Source organism: Corvus kubaryi, unplaced genomic scaffold (genome assembly GCF_017639235.1).
Source record: "Corvus kubaryi isolate FWS band 111438036 unplaced genomic scaffold, C.kubaryi_AGA036_p1.0 37387, whole genome shotgun sequence".
Taxonomy (NCBI): Eukaryota; Metazoa; Chordata; class Aves; order Passeriformes; family Corvidae; genus Corvus; species Corvus kubaryi.
This window is the reverse complement of record NW_024581129.1, coordinates 6,101,382-6,117,547: the sequence shown is the minus strand read 5'-3', so window position 1 is coordinate 6,117,547 and position 16,166 is coordinate 6,101,382.

The following is a 16,166-nucleotide window of genomic DNA, read 5'->3' as shown; positions in this document are numbered from 1 at the left end:
AATTGGGTATTTGCTTTGTGTAGATTTGCTCCTTGTCTTCCCTGCTGGAGTGTACAGAACTATCCTGGGGAATTGTGCCAGGATGAGGGGGGCTTTTCCTAAGAGTGGTCCTGGCTGTGCAGTTTTGGTGCCCTTAAGAACAGATTTAGCCCTTACTGTGCATCCATTTGAGGAGCAGAAGGATGCTTCTCCTTTTCCCTTTCTGTTTTACCATTAGTGAAAACATATCTGTACTATCCATTAGGTGTTCCAGAAATACCTCTGTGCCTAAAGAGACTTGAGGAATATCTCTGTTCCCTTTCGCAGGGAACTGCATGAGTCAGCTGGTGTTGAGAACACACCTATGTTTTCCTCATCTCCATCCCACCCCCTTTTCTGCTCTAATAAATTCATGGCAGGTGGATTCAAACACGTGAGCTCCAGCTTCCCTGAGCCACTGACAGAGAGGAAGAGGATGGAGGCCTTGGATAACCTCCCCAGGAACCAAAGCTTGAGACACAGTGCCTGGTGTGCAGTTTGTTTAGAGCCAATGCAGCTATCCCATCTCCCTCTCCTCTGCATCTTCTAGTTCGTGTATGGACTTCCTTTAATTGGCCAGGCTCTGTTCCTGTACCAGAAGCTGTTTGATTTAATAAGAGAAATCTTTGCACTGGAAAAAATTGACCTGGAACATGCCTGAAATTTGTGCATGGTGACACCAAAGTGAGGAGAATGGGCATGACCCTGAAGAGTGGCAGTTAATAAGTATTTAATAAATTGTGTGTTCATGTCTGTGCACACATCAGAGACTGTGTTTGAGGACAGGAAGTGGCTGCACAGAAGCAGAGGAGAACAATCCTTTGTAGAGAGCGATGCACGCATTCCAGTGACTGTCTCAAAAGGTCTGCAAAGGTCTACAAAGGTCCACATGTGTAGGGATGCTGTGAGTATGAACTGAACATGTGCTTCCTGCAGCATGTGTTTTGGAGAGGGAAAATACCCCTGGTGTGTACCAGGTGCCATTGTGTGATCACAGAACACCTCAAGCTGGAAGGGACCTGTCAGATTCATCCAGTCAAAATCCCAAGTGATGAAACAATGAAGTGGAGCAAAGAAGAGCTACAGCCTCCTCATTTACAGTTTTTCTGCATCTTTCCCATCTGGTTGGTTTTGTAGCCATTTTGTGTGGAAGACCATCTCCTTTGGAGATCTCTTGTTCTTGTGCAGAATTTTCAGTCTCCACACAGTGTTTCTGTTTGGCGTCTGGCTCTGTTTCCAGTTCCTTCATCTGAAGAGGAGCAGAAGGACAACTGATGTGCCATTGTGAGGGTCAGAAATAGGGTGATGGTATCTACCCAGGAATTTGAAGTTGTTCATGCTCTAGAGTTTTGTTGCAGTTGAAAAATAAAAAGCAGGTCGTGCTGCTGATGACAGCACACCTTCCAAATTCTCCTTTGTGGGTGTAGATCAGCTGCTGAAAGCAGTGGCTTGTTACTGCTGCATTCAGGCACCATAAAGATTCTGATAGATGAGTTCTGCACGGGGTGCAAAGTGCTGAAATTCCCTTGTGCTTCAGTGGGTTCAGAGTATTCCACATGCAGCTTTTCTGCCTAGTCTGGATTTCCTTGAATTAGTGCATTCCCTTTGGGACATCCTGGTTGTTAAATGAAAATATTCCTTTTCAGGTATTTGTGCTGAATGTGGAAGCTCAGGTGCAGAACAGAGTTTCATAGCTGCTCTGTTGGAATAATCTTTCTAATATATTTGTACATGTTTTTCTTACCCTGGCGTTCCATAATGGGGTTTTTTTCCCCCCCTCCTCTCTGGGCTAACTGTTTTGCCTATTCCATCTTGACTTACAGGTCTTTTATTGCAATTTAATAGTTGTTCTTAATCTTTTCCAGGTGCACATAATGATCCTGCTCCTGACACAGATCTTTTGCCACACAGGAAGCCTGTGAGGAAGGTATGAAACAGATTGAGAGCACAGCTATTTATACAGATCATGGAAAGCCAGGATATGTAGATTTGAAATCTGTGCGTTACCTTCTGAGGAATTTTGCCATTTCTTTAATTTTATTGTGTATCACAGGCTGCCTTTCTGAAGGCTGGCTCTAGAGTTCACTGAAATAATTGGAATTAATCCCTGACATTTTGGACAAGTCTAGATTGAACCATAAACCAGGTGGTGGGACGCTTGTTTTGAACAACTGAACTAGTCAAAGGTGTTATCCCCACCTGTTATTAAATCAATAGTTTAGATTCTAATGACACTTCAGGCTTTTATTTCCACCCTCCAGTGGAAAGAAGGTGGCTGAACATGTGCTGTAGGTGGAGGGTGAAGACATTGAGCACACAGTAACAGAAAGCACAAAGGTGGCAGAAGGCTCAGTGTCAGTCTGGGAGGAAATGCTGTGCATTAAATCCCCAGCTAGCTGTGATATTTGGGAAGTGCCAGTTGTCAGCACAGTGCCAAAGGAGCAATCTGCTCAGTGCTGGCAGCTCTGCTCCCCTCTGCCAATTCCGAATGCCACTGACTCGCTGGAGAGGGAACCCAGCCTACTCTTTGTTGGAGGGCTCATAGGTGTGAGGAGTGGAGTTGTGTAATAAGTGAAAGAAAGGACAAATCAAGAGGAAATGGAGGAATTCCTCAGGGTGCCATCTGTGATGCAGATTACCAGGGAGGCAGAGTGAAAGTGAATTTCTTCTTTTGTGGATTAATTCTGTCAGGCTGCAATCAGAGAGCTAACATGCATTCTGCCTTTCAGGATCATAAAAAGCAATGCAAGTGCTGACATCTGTTATTAACACTGCTTTCAAATCAGCACTGGAGAGAAATAATGGAATACATACCTGAAAGTTTCCAGCTACCACCATAAAGGGCAGAAATGTGGGGAGGTGACTTACATCAGCCACAGCTTGCTTTGCTCCCTCATCACCTGCTCAGTGCTCACTGATGATTTCCTTGTGCTCATTAGTAATGTGTTGAAGGTCAGGCCCCAGCTTTCATTTAATAGTAAACAAACTGATTTTAGAGGGCAGAAAGAATTCTTAGAGACCCAAAACATCTTTCTTATCTGCTCCTCTCTTCCAATCAGCTGCCAAAGAGATGATTTGTGAATGATAAAATTTTACACCACTGAGACAGAAACAGACCCTGTTGTTTACCAAGACCTGAAGTCTGCGTCCATTTTTCTGAATTTCTGTGGGATATGAGTTTATATTCCAGTATTATTTATTTCAAAGCTCTGCTGCAATATCAGCAGCTGGCTTTAGACCCAACTGAAGCTGTATTTAATTGCTTTCTCAACAAACATAGCTTCTGCTCCACAGTTTATGATATGGATGTGTCTTTTTATCTCATGGAAAATATGAGCCCCACAGCTTATTTAGCACTTATTGCTTACTGATCTGAATCATTGGAGGACTGTTGTTGTTGCTGCTGTAAAAATAATAATAATAATAATAATAAAAACACTCTATGGAAGAGAGCTACAAAGGCTTTAATAGAAAAATTGCATTCTAGTAACACAGACTGCTCTTCAGCAAAACAACATAATGTAAATGTGCCATTGTGTTCCAGAATGCTGCACAAGTTCAGTGCTATGTGGGTTTTATAAAACAAATAAGTTTTAAACCCCCAATTTAGTATGGAGATAGCAGCTCACCTGCTTAAAACATATCCTTTTATTATTGGTCAATTGGAGGGGAATGTATTGGTTGTATTTTTTATCCTGCTTGAATAAAAGCCACGTTTACGACTCAGTTTTTATAACCAATGTACCGTAATTGCAGCTGAGAAGTGCTTCTTGGATTATCAGTCCTTTCCAGAAGTTACACTCTTCTCCTTGGAAATGTTATCATGGGTGGTCTTGATGGAAAAGCACTGCAGACTCTAATGGTGAATGTTAAAGTGGCTTCATAAATCTGTGCACAAACTGAAGTGGCAGGTATGTTATTTCATACTGCAGTCTGTAATTGCAAAGAGGCTTCACATTTCACTACAGTGGATCTCACTGAGGGCTACAGTCCATGGAAGAAATCTGAGCACCATGGAAACAACTGTAAAACTGTGGTTTCAACGGAGGCAGAATTTTATGCTGTCCATTTTAGGGTGGGTTTTCCCTCAGCAGTGTCTTTACTGTTCCACCAAATTTGCTAAAAATCTTTCCATAAGCCTTGCTAGGAGCAAAGCTGGGCCAGGATGGTGCTTTTGTGAAAATCCTGTCATTGGTGTAATATCTTTAAAGACTGAGCTGTTCATGTACCATAGAGTTATCAGACTTGCCTTATGGACCACTGGTATTTATCCATTATTGGCCTAATCCTGCATTTCTTACCCAGAGTTAAGATTTAATGTTAAACCACACGCACATAAACTCTGATGCATAAATAGTTGTATTTTCTCTGTGCATGGACACTGAGTTCATCATGCCTTCTCCATGACCTCTGCCTGCTCCTAGAGTTTTCCAGAGTGCTCACTGCCCTCCAGGTCAGCCTGCACTTCTTCCAGCTCTCTCTGAGGTGGGCAGAGACAGCACGTACAGCTCCTGCAGCTCCTTGTGCTGGCAAGCATCCTCATCCCTTTGGATCCAAAGGTCCTGAAAGCAGATGAAAGATTAATGTAAACAATGGAGAGAGAGGATGCTGAAAGTTGTAGAGGGTCTCTCTGCAAAGCTGTTCTTTAAGGTGATGCCAGATTTATTTTTTTGAAAAAGCCAACCTTAAAACCAAACCTCATGAAAACCCCAGCTCTCTCAGCATCTTGTTTGCCTGTCATTGTAGCCACACTGACTTTAAGAAAATTGTTTCTGATTGAGGCTGATGTAACTGAGGACAGGTTAGGTTTGAGTGTGTGTGTGTGTCTGTGTGTGTATAGATGTGTATAGGAAGATAGAATCTTTGTTGTTAGTCTTTAAGTTACTAGAATTGGATTTTTGGCAGCAGTTGTATCACTTTATTCCAACAAAGAGACAGCTTTTTACTAATTTTCTTACTTAGTTTTATTTTAGCAATGAAGAGCTGAAGGAAGCTCTCTAGTTTTACGTCTCTGTTAGTTTCCAGTCCATTTCTTGGCTATCCTATTCAAACAGCAATCACAACTTCTCTTAAACACAGAACTTTTTTGGTTTAATTACATATAAATAGTTCTTGGGTTTTCAGTTTGACAAAAGCTGATAGTAATGCTTGTGTTGTATAAGATTTGTTGAAACTACTGCAGATTGAAATTGGTGTGAGTGGGAGAGTCAGGGCTTTTGAATATAAATTCTCAGCGTGTTCAACATTTCTGTCTAAACAAGAGTACATAATCTACTGCTTTGTTGCTGAAGTATAAAACAGAACTGGTGTTATTTTCCATCCAGGAGCTGCATCCAGCCTCTCTGGTTTACCTGGCCATGCTCTTGCAGTTTATTCGGGTCCAGACAAGCTCAACTGTTGTTCCTGCTGGCACAATCCAGCTGCATTTCCATTCTGGTCAGGTTAGTGTCCATCACTTCCAGGCAGACGTCTTCAGCACTCCACTTCAGTCTCCAGACTCGCCTGCAGAGACTCAGTTGCATGCTGGTGAGTGTTTCTGTGGACTCCAGTGAAGCATATGGTACAGCAGTCTGTTATCTTGAGTCTGATCCAGCCCTTGTATCAAATTATTGCCCACCAAGTAATAAAAATATAGTAACTTTTCAAACCTGTTAAAACTGAGATACCAGGACTTTGTACCAAGCTATTCAAGAATACCTTCTTTTAAAACAGGGCTGGAGAGATTTCAAGAGGTCATCCTAAAAATGTACTGCATAAAAACTGGATCACCTCCTGCCAAATGAGTCCCACTTGATGTGAGACCAGACTGCACTCAACTTCCAGTAACAGAGCCTGTAACCTCCAGACAATCTGGTCCAAGGAGTAATTCCCCTTAATGATTATCATACTTTCCTAATGTCTAACTTAAAACCTCCGTGCTGCAGCCTTATTATGTACATAATGTAATTATGGTCTACGTGATTATACATACAAAATCCATCCAGTTATACATACAAAATCCATCTGGTGGTATGTGGGCAGCAAGCACCAGGCTGGCAGGAATCTCTCACATCTGCAGCATTGATACCTCCAAGGAAGACTCTGCTTCCTCCAGTGCCACCTGCAGTTTGTCCTTCTCAATCTCCAGCCTCACCGTTTGCAACTCCTGAGTGTTCTTCCCTCCCTTCCTCAGCTGATTGATTAGATGCTTAATTTCCCTTAGGGAAGAAAACAGATATTTCTTGTGATAGGTTTATTTCAGGACTATGATCTTTACTAAATGCACCAGACAGATCCTTTCACTGGAAATAGCATTAAATGGTTTCAGTCACTTTATATCAGCTGCCCTTTTCTTTCATTGCTGAATATTATCCTGGATTTCTGAGTGAACCCTGCTAGCTGCATGTGTTCACAGAGGTGGAAGAATGAAGCCCACTAAATAAAGAGAATTTTTTCACAGTTTTTATCCAGCCTTCCCCTCTCCCCCTTTCAGATGGTTGCTCTCACAAAATGGGAACAGGACACCACATCATCTCCCTGCAGCAGAGGGGCTCTCTGCCAGCTGATGGAGGCTGAAGCAAAGAGCTGGGGGGAAAGTCCAGGAAACACTGGGTGTGTGCCAGAGTGTCCATCACTGTTTTCTTTTGGCCACAAAGACAGCAGGCTGTAGAATCTTTTAAATGTTTACAGTTTACAGTGTCACCTTCCAGCATCCTGTCAGAAATCAAATTTTGTAATTTACAGAAGTGTGAAAAAAAAGGGGAGGGAACTGCTATCACTGAACAGCCAGGATGGAGAAGGGATGCAAAGAGGGAGACAGAGAGGAATCTGACTGACTGGCTCTGAACTGATTGCGGGAGATGCTGAATCCTCTCCACGGAGGTTAAAGGGAATGTCATCTTCCCACGGTAAAGCTGGCTGTTGTTAACAGCCCCCCAAGTGAATTTTTCAGAATTAGAGGATGCTGGTAGCCAGAACTGGCACTGCAGCCTCTCTTTCATTGCACCAAATTAATGTCCTCAGACACTGAAAGCACTGCTAGAAATAAGGAAAGTGGAATTGGTGCTGGAATAATCCCAAGAGACCATTCAGTAGGAATCAAGGGGCTTATGACGTACAGAATTGTTGTACGTCAAACCAGTACTTAACCTGAAGGGCCTTGTTCTCTTTCTTCATAGATTCCAGGTGCTCCAAGGATTCTTCATAGGCAGCCTTAAGCTCTACATTTTCAGTTGTGTACATTCTTTCTGTGACTTTACTTCCACCTGCAGCAGCTCTTTGCCCTTTTTTTGCCATTCCTTTAGCATCTTACCAAAGGCTCTGTGCCTCTTGTCCAGAGCAGCACAAGCAGCACTGGCCTGGAAAAATAAAGCCAAGCATTCACTGGACACAAGTTTTTTCACACTTCACTTCTCTGCATGTCCTGCCAGCCAGTCACAGTTAAATTGGCAGCCATTCTAAAGACTGGCACTGTTTCTCTTGGTCACTCTGAATGGATGATTAAAATGTTTATGAGGCTGTCTTTCCTCACCATTAGGAATTTAACAAGATCACCCAGTTCCCATCAGTGTGATAGTCTTCCTTGCTCCTGTGGTTATAATGATGCTGCTGTGGAGCTAATGTTTTCCACTTCAGATGTTCCTTGTGCAGATGTGCTGTTGGTAATTGCCTGGGTTGATCAGTGTCACTTTTTCTTTTTTTTCATTTCAAAGCAGATTCAGTTACAAACAAGATGTTATTCATGACTATTTTAGACTGTGTTTAACTGCTTGCCATGAAGGGAAAGAATAAAGGTACACTTTTCTTTCCTAGGAGCTTTTAATCACAAATATTCTACATATCCTTATGATCCACACATGTGTTCAGATACCATGGTGACAAGTACACCACAGGAACCATAGATTAAAGAACTGCTTCATTAAAGAAAGGCATGGGGAAACAGATTTTTTCAGCCCAGTAATGCAATGCTGTATGTGGGATTTTCGGCTCTTGGGATCTGTTCTAAACCCAACTGCAGGCATTGGCAGGTACCCAAGGACTTCAATGGATTTGGAGCAGCCTTTGTGCCTATTTTAAGTAACATTTTTATTCAAATATCCCACAGTTGCACTACTATTCATGCTCTTACACCAACATGAGCAAGAGTGGAAATACTTATTTAATGAAGGATCTGGTGCTTAAACTGTGTTGTTTAGGTCTGCTTTGAGTTTGGTGGTTAATAACCAGTGGCCAACCCAGCAGTACTGCAACACTGAAAAGTTCAAAGCAGGATATCATTATCCGTTAAAGGAAGATGAATACCTTGCCTTACAGTAAAGAAGGGCTTTTGCTTAAGCTGTACTCTTGTTTCTGGAAGTCAGCTAATGAGCTTATAAGAAGCATGCTGTGTGCTCCCAGGAATTAGCTGTAGCTCTCATCTGGGTTTTCTCTTGATGTGAGAAGTCTTATCCTTGCTTCTCATGGCCATACAGATTGCTTGACGTTTAATAGAGAGACCTTAAGAAATAAGGGACTGGATCAAAGCCGACCTGAGTTAACAGAAAGACTCCCAGAGCCTCTGGTACCAGGTCTTAGATCTTGGTGGTCAGGCTGAGTACAATCCTGGGTAGCTGGATTTCTTGCCTTCTCAAGTCAACAGTGAGTTCCTCCACTTCATTCTGAAGCCTCTGCTTAGTTTTCTCCATGTTGGCAGCCCAGGCTTGGACTGATCCCACTGTCTCCTCTGCTTCTGGAGCCTCACAGCCAACTTTGTCCTGAAGTAAAGATGGCAGGAAATATCCTGGTGAGTAGCTCATGGAGTTGAAGAGTGGTGGAATCAGCAGCCCTCACTTCCTGAGCACCATCACTGTTTTCACCAGGGAAAAGATGGTATCTTGACAGCAGTCTCAGACAACAGACTATAAAAACTTTGGTGCTTGCTTTATCCTTAGGAATTTATAGTGGCTTTTGTAGGGCTAATGGAAGAGTAAAGTCCTGTTGAATTTAAAAAAGGCTACACAAATTCAAGCCTTTATCAGAAAGGTTTGTTTTCTGTCGTCAGTATACCCGTGTTAGGTCTCAATAGTCTCTGTTATTGCAAGTATTATTTTCCTTCTCTTGGCTGGAGCCCTTTGCTTTCTCTCTCTCTTACCAAATTACATCCCAACAGACCACATCCATAAGCTGTGACTCAGCAGCCAAACTAAATAACGAGACTTCCCTAAGCCCCAGGCTCCCTGAAAGCTGAGTGCTCACTTGGTTTCCTCCAGCTCTTTGGTTCTCTCAGTGGCATCAATCCTCTATTTGGTCCTCCAGACTGTGACTTCAGTGTTGAGTTTAGGAACCAGGCAATGCAGCTCAGCTTTGCTTTTCTCCTCTTCCTCCAGCTGTTTTTTCATCAGGTCCAAATCCTGCTCGGTGTTGGCTGGGCTCCCACAGCAGCCATGCAGCACTCAAAGTAGCACCAGCTCCACTTGAACCACTCAGCTCTGGACCATCTAGAAACATCTCAGCTTTCAAAATATCTTCCTGTTCAGGAGCCAAGTTTTTCTTCCTTACCTGGTTTCTGCTGTATTGCAGTGAATTGAATTGAGCTCATACAACTGAAAACAGAACTTGGCTTGTCACCATCCCTGTTTTCTCTCAAACAGTGTTTCAAAGCATTATGACAGTAAACCCATTTGGTGATTGTTCTGAACACAGAATCCTTGCCAGACTGGTGATATACAGGTGCAGCACTAGAATTACTCTTTGGAGATAAGCAGAAATTTCCAAGACACAGGTGTCAGACAGGGAGATGAAATGTTGATATATTTTGAGCCAGATTTATGTGATCTCTGCAAATAAACTGCTGCACAATCCACCAAATGGACAGTGGACTGAGAATCAGGAGGTTGTGTGTATTCTGCTCTGCTGCCAACTCATGGGAGACTCCATATCTTATTTCCAAATCCATACAGGGCTCATGTACCCCACATCCCCTCCAAGTGCAGCTGGTGACAAGCCCAGAGAATAACTTGTATGAGGAAGTTCTTCTTTGTGAGGGCTAACAGAACAGATTTGTTACTCTGAAGTGGAGAACGTTCAAAGGAGCAGGCAGTGCATGACCCATGACAGCAGCAGGCGCTGCAGGCAACTGCTGCTCCCCAGCATCTTGGACTCCTCATCCAGCAGCCTCCTCAAGTCATCTGCTTGCAAAGTGAGAGAAATCTTTACTGGACAATCTGGTTAAGCCTGCTCTGAGCTTCCTGGTACTCCCAACTCAGCTGGCTCGTTTTGGCTGTGCAACAACTGCATAAAGAAGCAGGAGAGGAACTAATTCAATATGACTGGAGTGAGAGAGATGGATTGGGCAGATCTGCGAGAGGAGACAGGGCAGGGCTGCCAGAGCTGGATGAAATGTAGGGGAAGAGAAGGATCCGAGGGAAGTAACATTGCACAAAGCTGTCAAGGAATTTACCTTGGAGCCTGATGGCTTTATTTTCAGCTTGGCTCTCCTCCACTGCAGCCAGCTGGGCACTGGCCTCAGCCAGGTTATCTTCCAGCTGGTGAACATGAGCATGGGAGTTCAGCTGGAAGAGAGAGGTCAGTCATACGATGCTGAGTAAGGCCTCAGGGGCCAAGATATCCTCCCTCCCTGGCAAACTCAGTTTATTCCAGTTGGCAATTGCACTGGGATGACTGTAGTAGCCTGGGGGAGCGCAGTGTCCTGACCTTTGTGAGGGGGGTGCCTGCTCCATCAGCCAGGATGGGCAGTGTTCAGCATCAGCTGCCAACAGCTGCTTCCTGGCATCAGCAGCTCCCACTGGAGAGCTGAATCCTGCCTTGCACTCATGGCTGCACCTGTGGTTGCATTGGTTTGGTGAGGAATTCCCTGCTGGTCTCTCCCCCTGGATTTCTGCAGAGAATCCATGCTTACACTGAGATTACCCTTTTCTGCTTTCATGAGCTGTTTGCCCATCTCCAGCTTTGCTTTCACTTTGGAACATCTCTGTGAGCTCTGCCATCTCAGCCATGGCAACTGTGTTCTTCCTGTGGCCCTGCCCTGCTTGAACAGACCTTGCTGCTTTCTGTGCCACTGGACAAGCTCCTCTACATGCTTTCCCACTTGCAAAGTGTCTGACAACATGGACCTATCTCCTGATAGGGATGAGAATTAATTAGCTCACATTTCTAAAGTGAATTGAAATGGAAATGTTCTTTATTATTGATGCTATCAATTTGTAATAGTGATTAGAACATGTTCAGAGCATTCTATTCAAATATAACCTCAGCTTCCAGGTCTTCTTCCAGCTCTTCACTATCTGGAGTGACTGAAGTACACACACGAGCACAGCAGTGTCTCTGAGCAGGAGATGTGTGAGAAATTTGTGGGAATATGAACAAGAATCTTACTTTTTTCACTCCCTTCTCTGTATGTTTGTCAGCTCAACTGGATTTTATTTCCTGGGAGAGATCTACAGCTGGGAATACTGAGCCAAAAAAGCAGGAATGCCTGGCCAGGTGTTTCAATAGACAGCTGATGGTTGGCTTCCTGCATGATGCTGGAATTTGGCCTTCAGGAATATAATCAAGCTGATTTGGTTTCTTGAGGAAAATAGAGGCTTGTTCATAGAAATAGCTGCAATCTAGGTTTGTGTGTCATGCTTTTGTTGAAATGCTGAGTGTTTAATATTTGAACACTGAAATACTTGGATGAAATAAATATTTTAATTCAGAATGGTAACACTACATCCTGTGAACTGTGGCCTCATTTCTTGTTTGATTTATCACCTTTCCTTCCAGAGTGAGAGGGACAGTACCTTGGAGGAAAGTAGAGTCCATGGAAAGGTCTTTCAGACATCTTTGCTGACTGCCTGAGGGGGATCCTGGAGCACATCACCTTTCTCCTGGTCAGAGCAGCATGGCAGGAGATCTGCAGTGAACACAGAGTTCCCTAGACTTCACAGTAGAGTTTCCAGTGAGTGGATAATATACAAGACAAGCTGGATTCAGAGCTGGCTGAACTGTTTAGTAACTGGAAGCTAAAAGGCAAATGTTTCCAAGCCCAGGGGTTTCACAAGCTCATAGAGAAGTCAGAATCTGCTGTAGAAAAAAACATCAGCATCTGCCTAGGGAAAAAGAAGTACTAGATCTCAGCTGGTTCTGTTATTTAAGGGTTTAAGGAGTGATAGGCTCCAGACTCCATATTAACAGGGTAGGTTTAAAGGGCTGTATTAATCTTTTATGCCAACTCAGTCTAATCAAAAAGTCAAAGCTGCACGAGCTGTCTATTGTGGGGTGGCAAAGGTAGGATGTTACAGCAAATGAATTTAGCCAAATCAGTGTTTCTGCTCTGTAGTGAACAGCTGAGATTTAGTGTCCTGTCTCCTTAGTGGGACTGGCAGAGCATTTAAGTCCCTTTTTCCTTTGTGGAAGCTCCTCTTGCCCCATCATTAAGTGGTCTGCACAGAAAGGCTCAAGCAGCCTGGGAAGCTGAGGCTGTTTGCAGCTCTGAAGGACTAAACCACTTAATTTTTCTTCTGTCACTTAAGTGTCCTGGTGGCCTTGCTCTGAAGTACAAGGATCTTGTACTCCCTGTGGAGAATTTGAATTAGCAAAGCTTGCAGTGTGTATTAATGACTGTACACATTGCCTTTGCTACTTAGTTCATTAACTAGGTAAATTAGTGGTTTGGATAATATAGAGCTGGATATTTGTGTTTCAGAAAGTTAATTTCTAAGGGGAGGTTTCTCAGAGCAGTGCTGGCAGACCCATCACTGAAGTAGTCAATAGTGACACTAAAATAAAGTTCTAATTTGTGGTAATATTTTGAAATTCTAAAACAGTTTTTATCTGAGGATCAGAAGGCCTTACATAAACATGAATCATTTAAGCCTCATAACTTCCTGGTTATTATACACATTTCATATGTGGGTGAGTGTGGAAGATGAATTACAAATATCAGACAATGAGTCAGAGAAAGACTTAGGAAACAAAATCTTGTATTTCTGATTCTGCCCGCCTGAATTACTGAACTGTACTTGTGCTTGTCATTGGGTTAATGCTGAAGAAATCTGGGTATAACTGTGAATTTTCCCAGTGAATTTATGGTCAAGGGACTTTTCAGCTGCATCTGATGCTGTCAGAGCTGTGACGTAGCACAACTGCACCCAGTAGGATTTTGTACCCTGGGAAATTCCATTCCAACTGACACATTAAACCATGAAAATTCCTTAGAACATCTTCTAAGTTTAGCTCATTTCATCTCATGAGGTTGGCAGTTGTCACTTTGAGGTCATGCTCTGCTTTAGGATGAGCCTTTTTCATCCTGCCATGGATTTTCTTTTCTTGTTCAGAGTTGTCCTACAGCTAGTTGAAAAAAGGGGAATAAGTGTGAAAAAAGACTTTGTAACAAACATAAAATCATAGAATTATGGAATGATTGCGTTGGAAGGAACTTAAAGACCATCCCATTCCATGCCCCTGCCATGACAGGGACACCTTCCACTATCCCAGGTTGCTCCAAGCCCCATCCAAGCTGGCCTTGAACAGTCCAGGGATGGGGCAGCCACAGCAAGCACATAGATGATGTTTATCAGAAGGGCCCAACATGTTGAAACCAGACCAAAGAGGGTCATCTAAAATAGAGACACTAAAATAGAGACATGGCAACTGCACCTCACCTCAGGTATTCGAGTGGCAGGTTGGCTGCTGTTCTTGGGCAGGTGGTTCACCTTGTTCCCCTGTCCTTGTTCTCCTCACCTTGTTCTCCTCAGTTTTCCAAGAAGGGAGAGGCCAAGACTAGTGCACAGAGTTGGGTGAGAAGCTAAACCCTGCCCTGGCAACAGACTGAAAACCCAAAGAATTTATCTGAGGTGCTTCTGGAGGGCAGCACAAGCTTCATGTGTGGTTTTCAATGGGCCCACGAGAGCTCGGTCCAGCAGTGACTCTTCCCAAAGCATCCTGCTCGCCCTCAGAATTCACACAGCTCTTTTGGGCAGTGGCACAAATTGGCAACACTTCTCTGTGCTGCTATGAGTTAATACCTAGAAGAACACGGCCTCTTCCTGTTTGTGCAGCATGCTGGAGTCTCACAGCATTGATCCAAGTAGACAATGGGGCTTTTTCCTTTCCTCAGACCGGGAGAATGAGAATGGGAGAGAATAAAGAAAAATGAAATGGTTATTTCTGCCTGATGAACTCCCTCCAAAGCCCTTTTCTCCTTTTGGCATTTAGTGACTGAGTCATTCCGAGCAGAGACATCTAAGTTTGAACCCTGTGGTCTAATGCCTGCAGACAGGAAAAGGATTTTGTGGATCACACAAGCCGTTAGCAGCAGCAGGACAAAATGTCACTGGAAACTTGTGCTTCTTTAGAAGGAATCTGAGACTCGTTTAATAAATTCTGAAGCATATGAGGCATCTGTGAGTTTAACATCCTGTGGAAGTTAACACTGACTTCAGAAGAAGCAGCAGACAGCCACATGGCTGCTCTGGTGCAGATTTAAAACTTCTCCAATTACATTAAATAAAAAACAATTCAGGTGCCGGAGAGGGAGAATCATTCCCCAGGGCTGGATAGAAAAGAGTTACACGGCTGCAGAGGGAGACGTTATAAGCAGAGGCCTACCAGCATCATTATGTAAAAGTGGGTCTAGTTAATAAAGAATGTCAAGGAAATACAATGTCTTTATGTAGAGAGATCCCTAAAAATTCCTGTGAAATGACTATTGCTATCAGGTGGGAGGGTGAAATGAATAATTAAATCCATCCCAGGTTGTATGAGATGCTGGAAGACAGTATAAGAAACTGTGGGGGAGATGAGATGAGTAAATCTGAGCATCCCAAAAGGTGCTCTGAATGGAAGAGCTGTAATGGTTGGCTGGGTTCATTTCCCTGAAGAATAAGGCAGAAAAAACCTCCTGTTATGCTTCATACCCACTTTTCTTTCTCAGGATATTCTCCAGCTTCATACCCACTTTTCTTTCCAGGATATCCTCCAGCCCTTCGAAGTGCCATTTCAAATGGCTGAGCTAATCCTCCAGCATCCACTTGCTGGCCCTCCTGTCATCTCCTTCACATCCAGGGGCTGCCTCAGGAGGTCCCTCCTTCATTTCATCATTTGGGCCAGGCATTCCTCAGCATCCAACAAGTTCCCTCGTTCCTAATGAAGAGGTGGGAATCCAGTGTTCATCCTATGAAAGGCTGCTAATAAGATTCCCTTAACATACCTGTGTTACAGTTGATCTCACAGAAGAAGCCACAGCTTCTTAAAGTTAAGCATCAAAAACTCTGCTTGTACTCACACAGGTTCCTAAAGAAGAGTTTGCACTTCAAAAAGGTGCCACCCCAACTTGCTGTGGCTCACACTGAATATCGGTGGTGGACCAGGGACAGAACTTGGGACTTGTGACAGCAGCTCCTTTGCTTTCACCAGCAGGCTTTTCAGTCTCCTTTGTTATCTAAGGACTTTATTTGAGTTACAGTCAAGCTGCCTGTGAAGCTCATGCATCATCCCCATGTGCTCTTTATTCATTCCATATTCTGAAAAGGAGCCTTTTATGAGTCACCTGAGGGAGCTGATGCCCTGCCTCAATGAATCCTGAGCCTTTAACCATCCCCTACGGATAACAGCCTGCAGCTGGATGGAGAGGTCATCCTTCTCCTGGCTGAAGGTGGCTTGTCAGCTCCTCTGCTCTTTTGTGTGTTCTCTGAGCTCCCAAGTCTTTGGCATGATGCTTTTCACCTTCCATTCCTTCAGTTACATTTCCTTCTTCTGCTGGGCCACATTCAGCAGCAGCTTCACCTGGAATTATGGAGTTCAAGCAATGAGGTTCCCAAAACAAGCCTTTTCTATTTTAATGGTTCCCGAAAGCCCTGAGGTGGTCATTTTATTATCAGATCCTAGTGGGTTTTGCATACCAGTGGGAGCCCTGGTGTTTCCTGAAATGCCTGTTTAGTACAGAGTTTCATATCTCTGGTGTGAGTAATACAGCTCCTAGAAAAGGTTGTTATGGAGCACAGGAGCAGATCTGTGTGCCAGCACAGAAGTCAGGACTGTATGCCAAATTCTGAACTGATATAAATGCAGAATGATTCTTATCGTGATCTAGATTCACACCAGTCCAAATGGGACTAGAACCCTTTGAAAGCTTTTACTTTCTAAGGCTGTGGAGGTTCATTTGGCTCACACTGGAGCTGGGAAGGTGT